Source organism: Micromys minutus (assembly GCF_963924665.1).
Source record: "Micromys minutus genome assembly, chromosome: 1".
Classification (NCBI taxonomy): Eukaryota; Metazoa; Chordata; class Mammalia; order Rodentia; family Muridae; genus Micromys; species Micromys minutus.
In genome coordinates, this window is record NC_137969.1 from 48,757,951 (window position 1) to 48,773,618 (window position 15,668).

Sequence of the window (15,668 nt, forward strand, 5' to 3'; positions counted from 1 at the left end):
AGGAAGGAAAACCAAAGAGTAGATAGATGCTTTAGTCCTACATAGAAGGTAGAACACAATAATCAAGGGAACTAGAGGTGGAAGGGACTTGAAAAGAAGAGAGGAGGGGGGAAGATGGGCAGAATCAGGTATGGTCCTTGAGGAGATGGAAGAGATGTACAGAGGGCCAGGAAATTGAATAGAGGAGTGTAGCAATAGGGGATGGCAAACTGGGAATAGCAACCAGAAAGTCCCAGATGCCAGAAAAGCAAAAGGTTCCTAGGATCCCAAAATTTTAACCCAGAATTGCCCCCTCTCTAATGGAAAAACAGGTACAAAGAGTGGAGCAGAGATTGAAGGAAAGGCCATCCAGAAACTGCCCCATCTGGAGATCCATCCCACATGCAGACACAAAACTCACACACTATTGCTGATGCAAAGAAGCGCTTGCTGACAGGATCCTGATATAGCTGTCTCCTTAGATGTTCTACCAGATCTTGAGCAAGAAGGATTTGAATGCTAGAAGCCAACCATAGGACTGATCACAGGGATCTCAATGGAGGAGTTATGGGAAGGACTGAAGGGGCCTTATCTGGCATCAATGGGAGGGGATGCCCTTGGTTCTTGTGGCATCTACATGCCCCAGTATAAAGGAATTCTAGGGTGGTGAGGTGGGAGTGGGTGCGTGGGTGGGGGAGCACCCTCATAGAAGCAGGGTAAGGGGGTATGGTATAAGGGGTTTGCAGAGGAAAAATTATGAAAGGGAATAACATTTAAAATGTACATATATTTTAAATGTTATCAGCTTTATACATATTCACTTGAAGTTCATATGCCTTCATTAGTTTTTTTTTATATTTAAACATAGAAGTTGATACTTTTACATCTTACATAGTAGAAAATTCATCCATATATGAAGTTGAAAACGGCACCTCTCCTCAGCCTTCCATGACAGACTATACTGCTGTTTTGTTTGCTGACAATTTCTCTAGCAGTCACCATTATTCTCTTGCAAGGTAAAAATTATATATTATGACATGCACAGCTATAAAGTTTTGATGAATACATTTCAAAATGTAGATTATAAACTGCAGAATCTGCCCATTGCCTAGTAACTGTTTTTGTTAGTGAGGTATTTTTATTCATTTAAAGTATACAGTTTTGGATCGACAAGACAGCTCAGTGAGTAAAGGCACTTGCGGCCAAGCCTTAAATGTTGAGTTTGATCCCTATCTCTAGAACTAAAGTGGTAGAAAGAGAGAAACAACTCCTATAAGTAGTTTTTTAATACCTAGATATGCCTGCTGTGGTGCATTTCCCCCTTACTAAATTCATGTATTAAAATCTATATTTTAAGAATACTGTTTTAAATGGTTTTTGATATATTCACATAATTTCATAATTCTCGCCACTATCAACTTCAGAATATCTCCCGATGCATCCCTATATCATTAGCAGTCACATCTCATAGTCCATGCCAGTCCCTCCAGAGCTATGAGCAAATAGGGACATTCTTTTCTTCTCTATAGATTTAATGATTCTATGCATTTCTTATGAGTAGAACCATATCGTATGTTGATTTTTGAGACTATCTTTAATGTCTTCAAGTGCCATTCATATTATAGTGTGTGTCAGTGTGTCTATTTTCTTCACTTTCGAGTATCAACTCCTTTTATATATTTACCACATTTATTACTTACCAATAGCATTTGAATTTTCCTTCTGTTTTATTGACTATCAACAAATAATGGCTGCCACTGGTTTTCAAGTACATGCTCTTATGGGTTATGTTTTTTGAACTATGGGTAAAATTACTGGGCCACCAGGTTAGAAAATTAAACACTTTGCAGAACTGTCAACTGTTTCCAACGTTGCTGAATAGTTTTACATTCCTCATGGTTGTACAAGGGTTCCAAATTCTTCCCATTTTCACCAACACTTAGTACTGTCTTTTCATTTTACCCTAGTCATTCTGCGGGATGTGCCTATGTGGCTCTGATTTGTATTTTCCTTAATAGTTAAAAATGATCACAGATTTTCATGTTTATTATGCTCTTGCTTTGGATAGATTTCCTAATCTTTGGATAAACAAGAATTCAAATAAGTTGCCTATTTTTTTTAAAAAAGATGATTTTAATTATGTATCAGTGCTTCTGTGTGTAGTATATACTCATGAGTGCAGGTGTCCACAGAGATTAGAAGAGGGTGTTAGCTCCCCTGGAGCTGCAGTTACAAGCCAATGTAAACTTCTCAGTTTGAGTCCTGGGAACTGAACTGCAGCCTTATGCAAGAGCAGCACATAACCTTGATTGCTGAACCATCTCTCCAGGCCCCTACTTGTGAGAACATTTTACATAGTCTAGATATAATGCCTTTATTGTATATATGATTTTACGTTATTTTCCCAGTGTGCAGGTTCTTTTATTATCATTCTTTTTTTTTTATTATCATTCTTGATCATACTATTTGCTATCCAAAAGCTTTTACTTTTGACATAGTCCAATTTATTTATTACTCTGTTATTTGTTCGTTGGTTCGTTTGTTTGCTTTATATCTTAGAAATGATTGCTAGCCAATGCCAAACATATTGACTTGTTTGCCATTTAGTGAATTCTATTGTTTTAGTTCTTCCATGTGGATTGAATTTTATTTTAATGTTTGTGTATGGTATAAGGAATTGGTAAGTTTTCATATGGACATGCAAATGCCCCACCAGTAATCATCCTTACTATTTACCTGTACATCAGCATGATGTCTATGCCACAACAACATCCAACATTTTATGCTCATACATGGCCACCCGTTACTCTTGGTGGACACCTTGAAGGAGCCAGCAGCAGAGTAATGGGATTGAGAGATTCTTATGAGAATGGGTACCTTGTTTAGTGTTCATAAAGGAAAGAGAACAGATGCATTCTGGGGTTAGATCTTAGAGTAGCACCATAAGTAGCAGCTGAGAGTTGGGGTTACAAGGTAACAGAAAACTATCCAGCATGTCTATTTAACCCACCAGGTGCTCAGAACTTTTACCAAGGAAGGAAAGACAAGGAAGGAAACAATGTGGCCCCAGAGTTGACTTTAAGCTCATGCTTATGAGAAGTATTGAAGCAGTCAATTGTAGATGCCATTGGAAACCTTGGCAATGAAAGAATTTCTATCCCTCAAGGTAACCAATCTCAGATTGTTCCTACAAAATCTTGCTTCAAACCTCAGCTTGTTCATGCTCAGCATCCAGATGTAGCATTCAAATAATCTCTCACTATCTGAAAGCCAAGCCTCTCACTCTCATTAAAATCCAGACCCCCTCTGGGTCTTACTGGCCATTATGTCTCCTTGTCTTCTTAATGCTATTTGTCATGGCCTGAAATTATTTAACTTTGTTTTCTGGCTTACCTTCTGTTTGCTTCAGCTAAAATGTAAGCGCCACAAAAATGGATTCTGAATGTAATTCATGAACATGTCCACGAAGCAGTTGCTGCATATGATAGTCTAAATTTTGCTCTCTCATTCTATTTATATAATGAAGAACTAACTCTCAATTTGTCACCTTTGGTAACTGGTTAAATTTACATGAGGTTAGAATGCTGGAGCCCTCATGGTGGGATTTGTACCTTACCAAAAAAAAAAAAAAAAAAAAAAAAAAAAAAAAAAAAAAAGACAGTGTGGGAAGGCTCACCTAGAAAGTACTTACCTACAAATAACAAGAGACAGCTTTCTGTGGGACACAGTTGAGCAGCATTTGCTCTTATACTCTATACCCTTCAAATGATTTCCGTATTCAGCTGGTATCAGAAACTAAAGAGATCAATGATATGAGGTAGTGACATAGAAAAAGAAAATGGCCTCCAAATTGTGTGTGAAGAAGTCTGAGAAGGAATAACTGGAGGGTTGGAAAAAGCAACTCACTCAAGACTATTATTTGATTTTAAGGGCAGAAAAAACTTATTCTTGAGCATAAAAGCAACTTACCATCCCTGCTGTTAGTTCTGCACAAATTTACTGAGAAGTCCTTAAACAAGAAGCCACAACACCTGATGGATGATAAGATTCATAAAATTTAACTACAGAATGCATTGGTTTTTGATGTATGTCACAGCAATAAAGGTGAACTCAAAAATAACTTAGCTCTTGGAAAAACAATAATAGAGAAGAGTATATTTATTTAATCATTCATACATACAACAGTTTTGGGGAGTTTCCCCATGTTAACACAGCTTAATAACTTAGAGGAGTCTAGACCTATTAGGATGTGCAACACAGTGTTTCAGAGTTTTAGAGTTGCAGAGTGCTCTCCCTTGGAATCCAAAGAGATTAGACTCCTGAATCCCTGCTGATTCCAAACTCTGGGATGCTCAAGCCCTTTATATAAAGTCGTGTTGTGTTTGCATATAGCTTACATATATCTTCTAGAATATCTATGACATGTATGACCCCTACTACACTATAAATGCTACAAAAATAGACAGAAAAAATGAAGTTCAGTACAGGAAACAACTATTGAGCCTAGTTGTAGAAAAAACAATCCATGCATTTGGTTTAATTGTGGATGGATACAGAGGACCAGCTCACTTACAACTGTCTGCAAGTTGTCTATAGAGAAAATAATATATTTTATTGATGACAAGAAAAGAAAATGACTTGTTGATATTTGGGAGCCCATTATGTGGAACCTTTTATTAGATAACTCAAAGATGACTAAATTTATCAATTTTTTAGGGATACCCAATTGTATGTTTTGCTTTAAGCTCTTGATCATATAGAAAAGCAAACGAAGTCATAAAAGCTGTTATGACAAACATTATAATTGGAAGATAATTAAGTTTCAATCAATGGCAATTGACCAGAAATATGATATGGTTAAAATGGATTAACTTAATCGCAAACAGTTTTCTTGGTGCTATCAAATAATGTACCCCAAAGCTTTGGAATCTTCCATGTCTTTTAGCATCTCACGACAATAATGAAATTTGGTCCATTATGTAGGAAGAACACATGGAAATGAACCTTATTGTATTTTTATTAAGGTTAAAACAGAGAATTTATGCCTTAGAAAGGTTATACCAGAATTCCTAAAAGCTAAAATAGTTTTAATATTTGCACTGAAAATGACACCGTTTTCACTGGAAGACCAACCCTGGTTAGAACAGTTATTTCCATAAGCTTTGTCCAAAGTATAGCCATGGAACTGTCAGTTAGGGCTTTGTGGCTCATTTCTCATACATTGGGCTGAATATTTGGCTTGACAAAGTGTCTTCAGACATAACAAATTTAGCAGCCACAGTTAAATTACAGGCTGTAAAAAAAAATTGCAGTATGAATTATTTGTCAAGAAATAAAAGATGCATTGTAATTTGCCAAGAAACAACTGTCTAATGTGTTTTCTCTTTTTTTAAAAAAATGTGCTTGCTTGCAAAATATTTGGAAAGTAAATTATCTATTACTATTGCTTGCTTGCTAATTGTCAGTAATAATCCCTTTCAATTACCATGGTGAAGTAGGTCAGCCAATTTTTAGTGCTTATGAAACTTGCAATTTAGCGCAAGACGGCTTATCAGCAAGTTAGAGTTTAATATGATTGAGCAAGTGCATGTCCTTCAGTCCTGTGAACCTTAAACATGAATCTCAACCTGCTATTGATATCTGAAAGTAATATGTTATATTTACATAATTGTGTACCTGTTTGAAATGGTGGTAGTTCAGTCTCAATATTTTCACTTTTTAATTAATATAGACTATGGTTTAGAGATAATTTTTATTTATAGAAAATGTAACTGAATGCTTTCATTGCCAAATACATTTTATCCCACTTCCCATTTTAATTTACCTAAACTATTCTTTGCATATTTTATATTCATGGGCAGCTTAGAGATTTGGAAATATCTTTGTATACTGAGGTAAACTACCCTCTACCTCTACACTGGTTCCAACCAGTTTTTCTGGCACCTTGGCCATTTACATGCCTCATCTCTCATAGTATTTGAAGAACTTTATTTGAAGAATTTTATAATAGAGCTGGCAATGATAAGAAGGATAAATGGGTAGCAACAGGAAGTGTATGAAGGGAGGAAACACAACTGTCCAGTAGAATCAGTGCTGACTGAACCAAGGCATTGATGGGAATGGCAAGGAAGAGAAAGTTTTGAGAACATGGGCACTGCTGAAGTAATACAGCAATGATCATTCCCATGTGGATGCAGGGAAGGAAGGCTTCTAGGGAAAGAGGGAGGGGGAGGAGAAAGAGGAGAGAGAGAGAGAAAGAGACAGAGACAGAGAGACAGAGAGACAGATAGAGAGACAGAGAGACAGACAGAGAGACAGAGAGAGACAGAGAGAGGGGGGAGGGAGGGAGGGAGGGACTGAGGGAGAGAAAGAGAGAGAGAGAGAGAGAGAGAGAGAGAGAGAGAGAGAGAAATATTAACCAAGAATGGACTGGGAGGAAGGAACTATATACTGACTTGCTGCATAGTTAAGGGACTGCTGAGTGAAATTTTCAGTTTCGAGTTGCAGGAAGGACAGCAGATAACTTAGGAAAGTTTCTTGGGACTAATTTCAAGCTGGATGGGTCATACGTGTACACTGGAAAGCAGATGTTCCTGGATGGGGAATGCATGTGAGGGGCTTTGGCACTTGTATAAAGGGGGAAATTAGTTTAAATTAACTAAATTCTTGCTAGCTTGATAGTGTTGAAGGCAGTAGAGAAGTAAGAATCTGAGGTGTTAAAATGGGGGACTCTTTTAATTCAAGCTTTATCCACCCAATTGAATAACTTAAACTTTAGCATTCTCTCTCTCTTTCTCCTTTTTTCCTCCCTCCATGTGTGTGTGTGTGTGTGTGTGTGTGTGTGTGTGTGTGTGTGTGTGTGTGTGTATCATTGTCTTTCTTCTTTCTACTGAATCCCAAAACAGGATAATGAAGTAATAAAGTTTGCCTATTTTGCCTCAATGTCTATAACAATTCAGAGATCATCTAAAACAGCTTTCTGAACACAAGAGAACCCTGAGGTCCAGAGAGGTTTCCTGACCCACCGAACCTCTCTGTTGATTGGCATCATTCAGCACAACATCCCATGCTGTTTCATCTGATGTCCTCATTTCTACAGGTCCTTTCTCTTATTTACCAAATTCAGGAAGGTTCAAAGCTCATTGTCCCCTTTGACCTCAATTTTAATTTTTGCAAGTGTATCTGGAGTTTTTGAATATCAAAGTTTCCCCTTGTTCAAAACCTGAAGAACAAATGGAAAATCCCAGCAAGCTTGATGCTTTGTGATTAAGCCTACTTTGGGTTTAAACATTCCCCATTCCATAACAGTATGATGTCTTTGCATTATAAAGGGGAAAAAAAGAAGACAGATTTAAGTCACCCTCCTTCTCTGCCTTTTATGACAGCAATTTTTTAAAGGTTGAACACAGTTACCCCACACCTGTTTCTTTTAAACTGAAAGGGACCCAGCTGCACTCTGTAGGGAAATCACATAGACAACTGGAGATTCTGTCAGTTTTCAGCCAAGCTTGGCTAAAGAAAGTGGATAGCTGATTTGGGCAGATAGTGAGTAAGTCCATTTACCTGGAGATGAGCCTGGCCTGGCTCAGGAGACCAGAGATAATGAAGAAGGCTTCCTTTGGTTTTGTGGGAGAAATCTATATTCTATAACATCAGTCAAGACGGCTTTATCTGATTGCTAAGTTTCAAGAGCACCAGTGGACATCGAAAAGAGCTACAGAGACAGAGAAAAAGGAGACAGAAGGTACAATTATCACTGTTAGGTAAAGTTCAACACAAAAGCAGTAATTACATAGAATTAACATAGTTTAATGCGAGGGGATAGAGGTGGGAATCTGGCCTAATTTTACAAGAAGAACGCACTTCCTTTTACATTTCCAGCCCTCACCTGCACGAGATTATAACCCTAGCTCGCCGCCCACGGAAAAGAAGCAGTGGGCTGGTGTGAGCAGCTCGGCTAACCAAACTGACTTCTTCACAACTGAATTTTTTAAAGTCTCAAATTTGAAATGTAAATACAAAGAATATACAATAAAATAATGATAAAAAAATTAAACCCACATCGTATATCCAGTGGGATATTTGGTGAATGTGTACTAAAGTCACTGCAGCATGTTGCTTTCTGTGTGTCTTTTTATCTAGCTGTAGAATCGAGCTGTAAGAAACTCTCATGGAACACTATCAAAGAATGTTCAAGAAATCATTTCTTCCCCCAAACATACACACAAACATAATGTGCACAAAGACCTAACTCACCTTTGTTGCACGGAGGGAACCATGCAGTGTCAGAGGCTTCAGGAGACCAGTAATGGAGCAGAATGCGTTGGACAGGAGGGAAAGTTAAAAACCAGAGGGAGTGGCCGGACCCTCCTTAATTAACTTAATTATCTTTGCTAACTCCTTAAAAATTCCAGTCACATGCAAAGGATATGCTGATATGTAAATTGCCTTTGTATGTCCCACCCTCTATAAATCCCCTTTATCTGAAAGCCCACATTTTAATAATAGACTAGCTCCAGGGCCACAGACCTCCCAAAGATAGGTGCCGACCTCCATATCTACATAGAAAATAGATCCAGGTACAAACCTCAGGGGTTCATCTCGAACCAGAGCTCCCCACCCCGCACCCCCCAATGACAGTTTTCAGACATGGGGGTGAGAAGAAATTCTCAGCTAAGGGAAGAAGATGAAGAGATGTGAAAATGCAAAGCCCCTCGAAACTCTCAACAATGGAGAGTCCACACGTATACCATGAGGGTTTCATGCACAACAGAGGATGGGAAAGAGGAAGGAAAGGCAGTGGTCTGCTTACACTGCAGAAAACCATTTCAAAGGAAATCATTAAATCCATTTTAGTGAGTCTGAGTGGCTTTTTCCCCACCCCTCCCTCTATACTCTGAGCATTACTTGTACTATGAAAGGTTCTCCATTGCTGGCTGTATTTAGAGAAACACAGGGTATCCATGTGGACACCGGGCAAATTCTGGGTCTGATCCATTGTGTGGAAGATACATATTCTCTTGCCAGTGGTCCTATTTCATTTAACTTCTGATGACTCTTCTTGTTCTAAAGAAGCCACGTACAAACTGTCCATGAGAAATTCCGACCCATGCCTCTCTCAGAGTTACACAGCAGTGTGTGCCCCACATGTCCTTTTGCACTGAGAGAGAGAACTCGTTGCTCTTCTCATTTTTGCCTGTCATTAATGAAACGGAGAACCAGTCAGGATTGTCTAAGAAATATTGAGGACGCCCCATATGGGAAGCCAATTCTAGAAGCACTCCTCATGGGGATATTTCCTACTCCTCCATTTTGTCTTCTATTGAATCCTCCATGGAGACAGTAAAACATTGTCTCGCTGTCCTGAACTTGGACTTTTCTCCCTATATTCTGTTGTACTTTCCAAAAGAACAAACAGGTCCTATTTCTTTTTCACTCTTTTTATGGGCTAATTTTCATGGAATTAATGTAATTTTGAGGCTTAGAAAAATGCTCTAAGTGGTGAAGCATCTCACAAAAGTGCAATGTGGATCAGGAGTCTCACAGCAAGTGCTGGAGAAGAAATGATGGTGTCTGAAGCAAATAATCTGCTAAATTAATAAACCTCATAAATTACAAAGTCCCCGAATACCAACTGCTGAAATACAATCACTCTCTGACCCGAGCCTATTAAATGAAGAAGTCTGCTGTGCATAACTTACAGCAGTGCTGTGAATGAAAAACAGCTCCTTAAAAGGAAGATAAAACACAAAACGGTCTGGTGGTAGAAGCAGAATTACTGATTTACCTCAGTTCTTATTTATTTTAATGTTGTTTTATGGGTGACCTAATAATTTTCTCTTTATTGTAGTTTTGTTCTAGATTGCTAATGAGCCACCTTGAGACAACACTACATTCTTTCAGTTGGTTGGTAAGAGTGACTGGAAAAGTATGCCATTGTCTTCTTGTTGTATGGATACATGTTTTCCAAAAGGTAGAGAGCACAGCACTATATAGACATTTATCTGGTTTTAGTGCTTCTACTAATCTTATCAGCCCTCTTATAAATGTTAAGGTATTTTAAAATTAAGAACTTGGTAGTTGTAGAAATGTAGAAATGGAAGATGGTATTTACTAGGTGTCAACAGTCACTTACAAGTGAATTCATTCTGGAGATATGCCATTGTTCAAGTGCCTCAATTCCAGTGTGGTATTGTGTTCTCAGAATCCCCTTAAGACTGTTCCAACCATAGCAGGCAAAGAAAGATACAAGGATACCTAGAAGGTGCTAGAAATGTCTACAAACTTGATTGTCATGATGGTATCCATAATATTTGCGCATGTGTCCTCAAACTGGACACTTCTTAAACATGATATAAAATATTTGTGTATCAATACATTTTAGCACATCTGTTAAAAAATAACATTTAAATCAGTATTTCTCAAATATGCCTTCCCCCAGCATATTTTCTAGTAGCTGAAAATATATTTGATTGTCATGATTAAAGAGAGCAGTGGGAGTGATATTTAGGGGGCAGAAGCCAGGAATATTCCCATATACTTCACAGCACAGACACATATGAGCAAAGCTGCTCTTTGGCCCCAAGTGGTTCAGAGTTGCTATTGAGAAGCATCACACTGAAGTTAAAAACTTCAAGCTAGATTTCTAGATGTAAGAAGGACAGAGATGATTAGTTTGTTTGTCACTTAGTAGCCTAGACTTCCCTCTGCCTCAGCCTCCCAAATGCTGGCTCGCATGATTCAATGAGCAAGTCTATCTGGCTTTCTTGTCAAATCATTCTGTAGATCTTTGTTCCCAAGCTAGCATTCTGTCTACATCAGCCAAAAATGAATAGGAAATTCAAAGTTTTAGTTCTCTCTGGGATTTTAAGTAAAAAGATTTAGAAGCAGTCACGTTTTCAAAGAGAACACAAGAGACTTCAGCAGATGTGACCTGTCTAAGCAGTTGAAATCTGAAAATCAAAAGTAGGCTAGAATATTGTTGTAAGATCACTCATATGAGAAGGATTTCGGACCCAGATGGACTAAAAAAATTACAGGGATGAGAACATTTTCTGCCTGCCTGTCATGCTGATTCTATTAATGAAATCATGTTTAAAATTCCACCCCATGTCTATTATTTTGGGACTCAGAGAATGAACACTTGCTGGGATTGAGTGATTAAAAGAAAGAAATGAAAGAAGAGCATTTAATTATGGCACTCAGACATTGTATTGTGATGTCAAAATACACAGGTCATGACTAAAATGGGCAGGATTTGAATTTTTTAAAAAATATTTTTTTAGCCTGTCTTAGGGTTTTACTGCTGTGAACAGACACCATGACCAAAGCAACCCTTATAAAAACAACATTTCGTTGGGCTGGCTTACAGTCTCAGAGGTTTACTAACATGAGAAGAAGCATGGTAACATCCAGGCAGACATGGGTTGAAGGAGCTGAGAGCTCCACCTCTTGTTACAAAGACAGATAGGGCTCCTTCAGTCCTTTCTCTAGCTCTTTCATTGGGATCTCTGTGTTCAGTCCAATGGTTAGCTGCAAGCATCATCAACTGTATCTGTATGACTGGCAGAGCCTCTGAGGAGGCATCCATATCTGGCTCCTGCCAATAAGCACTTCTTGGCATCAGCAATAGTGCTTGGGTTTGGTGGTGATCCCCAGGTGATGCAGTCTCTGAATGATCTTTTCTCCACTCTCTACTCCTCTATTTGTCCCTGTATTTTTTCCCATGAGTGTTGGTTTTTTTTTTTTTTTTTTTTCTTTTTTGTCTCCCTCCTAAGAAGGACTGAGTCATCCACATTCTGGCCTTCCTTTTCCATGTCATTTACTGCTATTTATTTTTTTAAGTTTTCCTTTCCAACTGGTTTTTACTTCTGCCTACATCAACACATGATACGTGACAAGTGTGTGGATTTACCGTAGCAAAGAAAGAATGTTTTAAACTGAAAATAGTTTAAAGGGTGTTGCTTTTAGATCAACTCTGCCTTTACCATTTTATCACTTGTACTGATTTAATTAATGCAGCCAGGTTTTGGTTTGGCTTAAATGAACTAACATGCTCACTTTGAAAAAGTATTATGTGTTATTTGCCCAAAAAAGAGAAGAAAGGAAAAAAAGCAGTAAAGGTATATGTATGTTATTATTAACCTTCATCTTACTACAACTTAGAGTAACCTGGGAATAAGCCTTGATTCACAAATTATCTAGATTGGATTGGCCTCTGGGCATTTCTGTCTTGATTCACTGAAGACTCATGCTAAGTGTGGGCAGAACCATTTCCCTGGCTGGATGCTAGACTGTAAAGACCAAGAACTCAGCTCCCAGAAGGCTGACAGCATGCTACACCTGTTTCTCTCTGCCCTTGACTGCGTCTGTGATGTGACTGACTGTTGAGCTTCCTGCTTTACTTTCCACCAGTAGTAATAGGTTGTAACCTGCAATTGTAGGCGAAATAAACCCTTTGACTCTAAAGTTGCTTTTTATCAGGGTTTTTTTGTTGTTGTTGTTGTTTTGTTCTTTCCTTCATAGCAAACAAGATAAAACTAGGACAGTTGGTTTATGCATCAGACACATGATGAGAAAACAGTTTGGAAAAATGGATCCAAGAATTCTTCCCACAGTGAAACGTCAGTGCTGTCCTGTGAATGAACAGAGTTTCCATCCATTCTCTACTGCCTAGGAGAGGCAGGGGTCTTGGACACTTTGCCCTTCCTCTTTAGACTTCTGTTCTCTTGTCTAGAGACTGTTATCTACTTATAGATTCTTTTGTAACAACTAAAAATTACTTCAGATCAAATACTTTCAATATCTACAAATTTTCACTTCTTAATTTTCTGTCCCGTTTGCTTTTATAATGTGCTGTTTTGTGTTATGAAGGTCTCATTTGTTACAGATCCATGGCTGGCAGAGACATAACTCATCTCACTGCTATACATTGCTCTGTGCATCTAAATGTCCAGGCCCCAACGGCTGAGAGATGTCCAGTATACAAATGCCATGGAAGAGAAAAGTGCCACTATTCATGTAGAAGCTACTTAATGTCACCACCATTATAAAGATTCAGCATTCTCCATGGTCCTTTCCTTCTGCTTTTCTACAACTGTCAACAACCATGAGGTTTAGCTTATCTAAAGGCCACAATACTATCTTTCTTCCACTGTGGATCACCTAGTTCTCAGGTCACTACACTAGACAATGGCTTTCAGAGTAAACTTTGTGTTAGGTGGGCTAGAACTACCCAGAAATAAAATTTCAAGTGTATTCTGACTTCATGAATCAGAAATGTATTCACGTGAAATTCAGATGTTTTCTGTTGTCCTTTGAGATCTAAAACTGTGCCCTTACTTCTCTTAAAGTCAGTGGCAATCCTGGGTAACATGTGATGCTAGTAAGGAGATAAGGATGCTTCTTAAAAGTCAACATTAGAGAAATAAAACTGACTACATGTTAACCAGTAATAGGTATATAATAAAACAGAACACTCTCAAAATTGTAGTAGAATATTTTGTTCTAAGTATTATTCTGCTTTACTAAGTAAAAAGATGAGTAGAGAAAAATAAGTTTAAGGTTCATAGACTAAAGTTTTTAAAGATAGATGGATTTTGTCTTCTGCACCAGGATTTTGTTTTTATGACTTTTTAAAAATTTATATTTTGTGTGCTTAGAGGAATTTGTACTATGACTGCATCATTTCTACCCTTCATTTCCCTCCTCCAACTCCTCCTTGCCCCCTGCTGTCTCAAATTCATAACAGTCTCTATATTTATTATTGATACACATATGCACTCGAGTTTTTGTGTGAGCATGCACACCACACACAAGCTGTAATGAACAAAGTGAAAAAACAGCCTTTTACACATGTAAAAATAGCTTAGTCAGGATCCCCATTATATCCAAGGTTATCCCTGACAACTGGAACCCAGAAACATCACTCACTCAGGATAACTAGACACAGAGACACAGAGACAGTCCTAGAACTCTGTGATGCCCCACTGCACTGTATATAAGCAGAGACTAAGAACAATGTTCTGATCTCCCTTCTGGAAAGACACCACCTAGATGTGAGCCCTGATGCTAGAGAGTCTCTCAAGGACTTGATCCTCAGCTAAGATACATCACACAGGTGAATGAGCAGCCTTAGGGAAACAGGCCTAGAACATGTAGTTAGGAATTTAGAGTGTGAACCTTGTGACCCCCAGCTACAAATATAACTTTTGTTATACTAGCTATACCTACCTTCTTGTTTGAGACACACATAGACCACACACACACACACACACACACACACACACACCTTAGGAATCCATCTGGTGCTTCTGTGGTATATGTTTAGCTATGACCCTTTTTTAAAAAGTATCTTAAATTATCTAATTAACTGTTAATTTCTAACAAATAATTCAAATAAAGTTCAGAGTTCTACTTACATCCCACTCCACTCTCCATATATTTTACTATTTTGAAAATTGTATTGAATGTCTTTAGATGACCTGCCCCCCCTCGGGGCGTTACTGTAAACACGTGTGTCACCTATCCAGGTCCTCACTCACCTGCCATCCGAGAGATGGTCAGCACGTGGACCATGCTGATCAGGGTGACCTTTCGCTAGCAATTCAAAAATCTTTCACTTGTTCCTCCCAAGACCCAAGCCCAGGGAAGCACCTGGGAATCTCATATTTTTTTTTGTGAAAAAAGTCCTCTACATGAGAGCATGTGTCTTTTACAGAAGTCAGTGAAAATTCCCAAAACCCCCAGTGACCAGAGAGAAATGAAAGTTTAAATTTCACAAACGTTTATGGTGCTGCACAGCGTGGGTGATGCTACTACCACTCATAATATAAATAACAAGTACTTGTTTCCACATGAAATGTCCTGAGCTACTTTTTATTAAGTAAAATCTCGGCATTGGGAAGTGATTCTTCTGGCTTCAGGTGCTTCCTGACAGTCTGAGTAACATAAAACAAGTGTGAGATGCTATTGCTACGGGCTCTCACACCTAGAGATGTGAGATCTCCTGCATTAAGCCTTCCTTGACCACCCCACCCTCCAGCTCCCTCTTTGAATTCCAGCCCTGATTATTTCTCCCCGGTTTTCTTGGTCATTATACGTGTGCATGGCCTTGTACTGCTTTTGTTCCTGCCATGCTGGTATTTAAATATTTGTGAACTGGAGACTCTAGTCTCTAATTGTGTGTTTATCTCATCTCTCCTCCACTGGATTATGAGCTTGCTGGGTCAGAGGTCATGTTCTCTGCTGTACTTTACAGCGTGCTCCCTCTGTGGCAGGCACCTCGTAAGTGCCTTTGATTTCATCTGAAGAAAGCGTTGGATCCTCGTAGTGCCAAAAGAATATGTCTCTCAAGACTCCTCTATAGGCTTGTACCTTCTTGAATACAACCAGAGAATAGCTTTGAAGTGAGGTTATGGTGTATTCCTTTCTTACTTCTTCCCAGGAATTGAAAGCCCTTGTTTTCTAACCTAGCAAAGTAAGATCATTTGCATCTTTCTAATGCAAATTCCAGTATACACTGTTCTTTGTTGTGAAGGTCATCTGCTAGAATCTGAAGGTGTCTGTTGGTAATGATGATTTAAGTAGCATATTTCTAATCTTTAAAAGGATAGCCTTGTGTTTAAAATTATTTTCTTATTTGTCTATGGTTGCAACTTAAAACCCCTTTCCTTATATGCACTATAAAA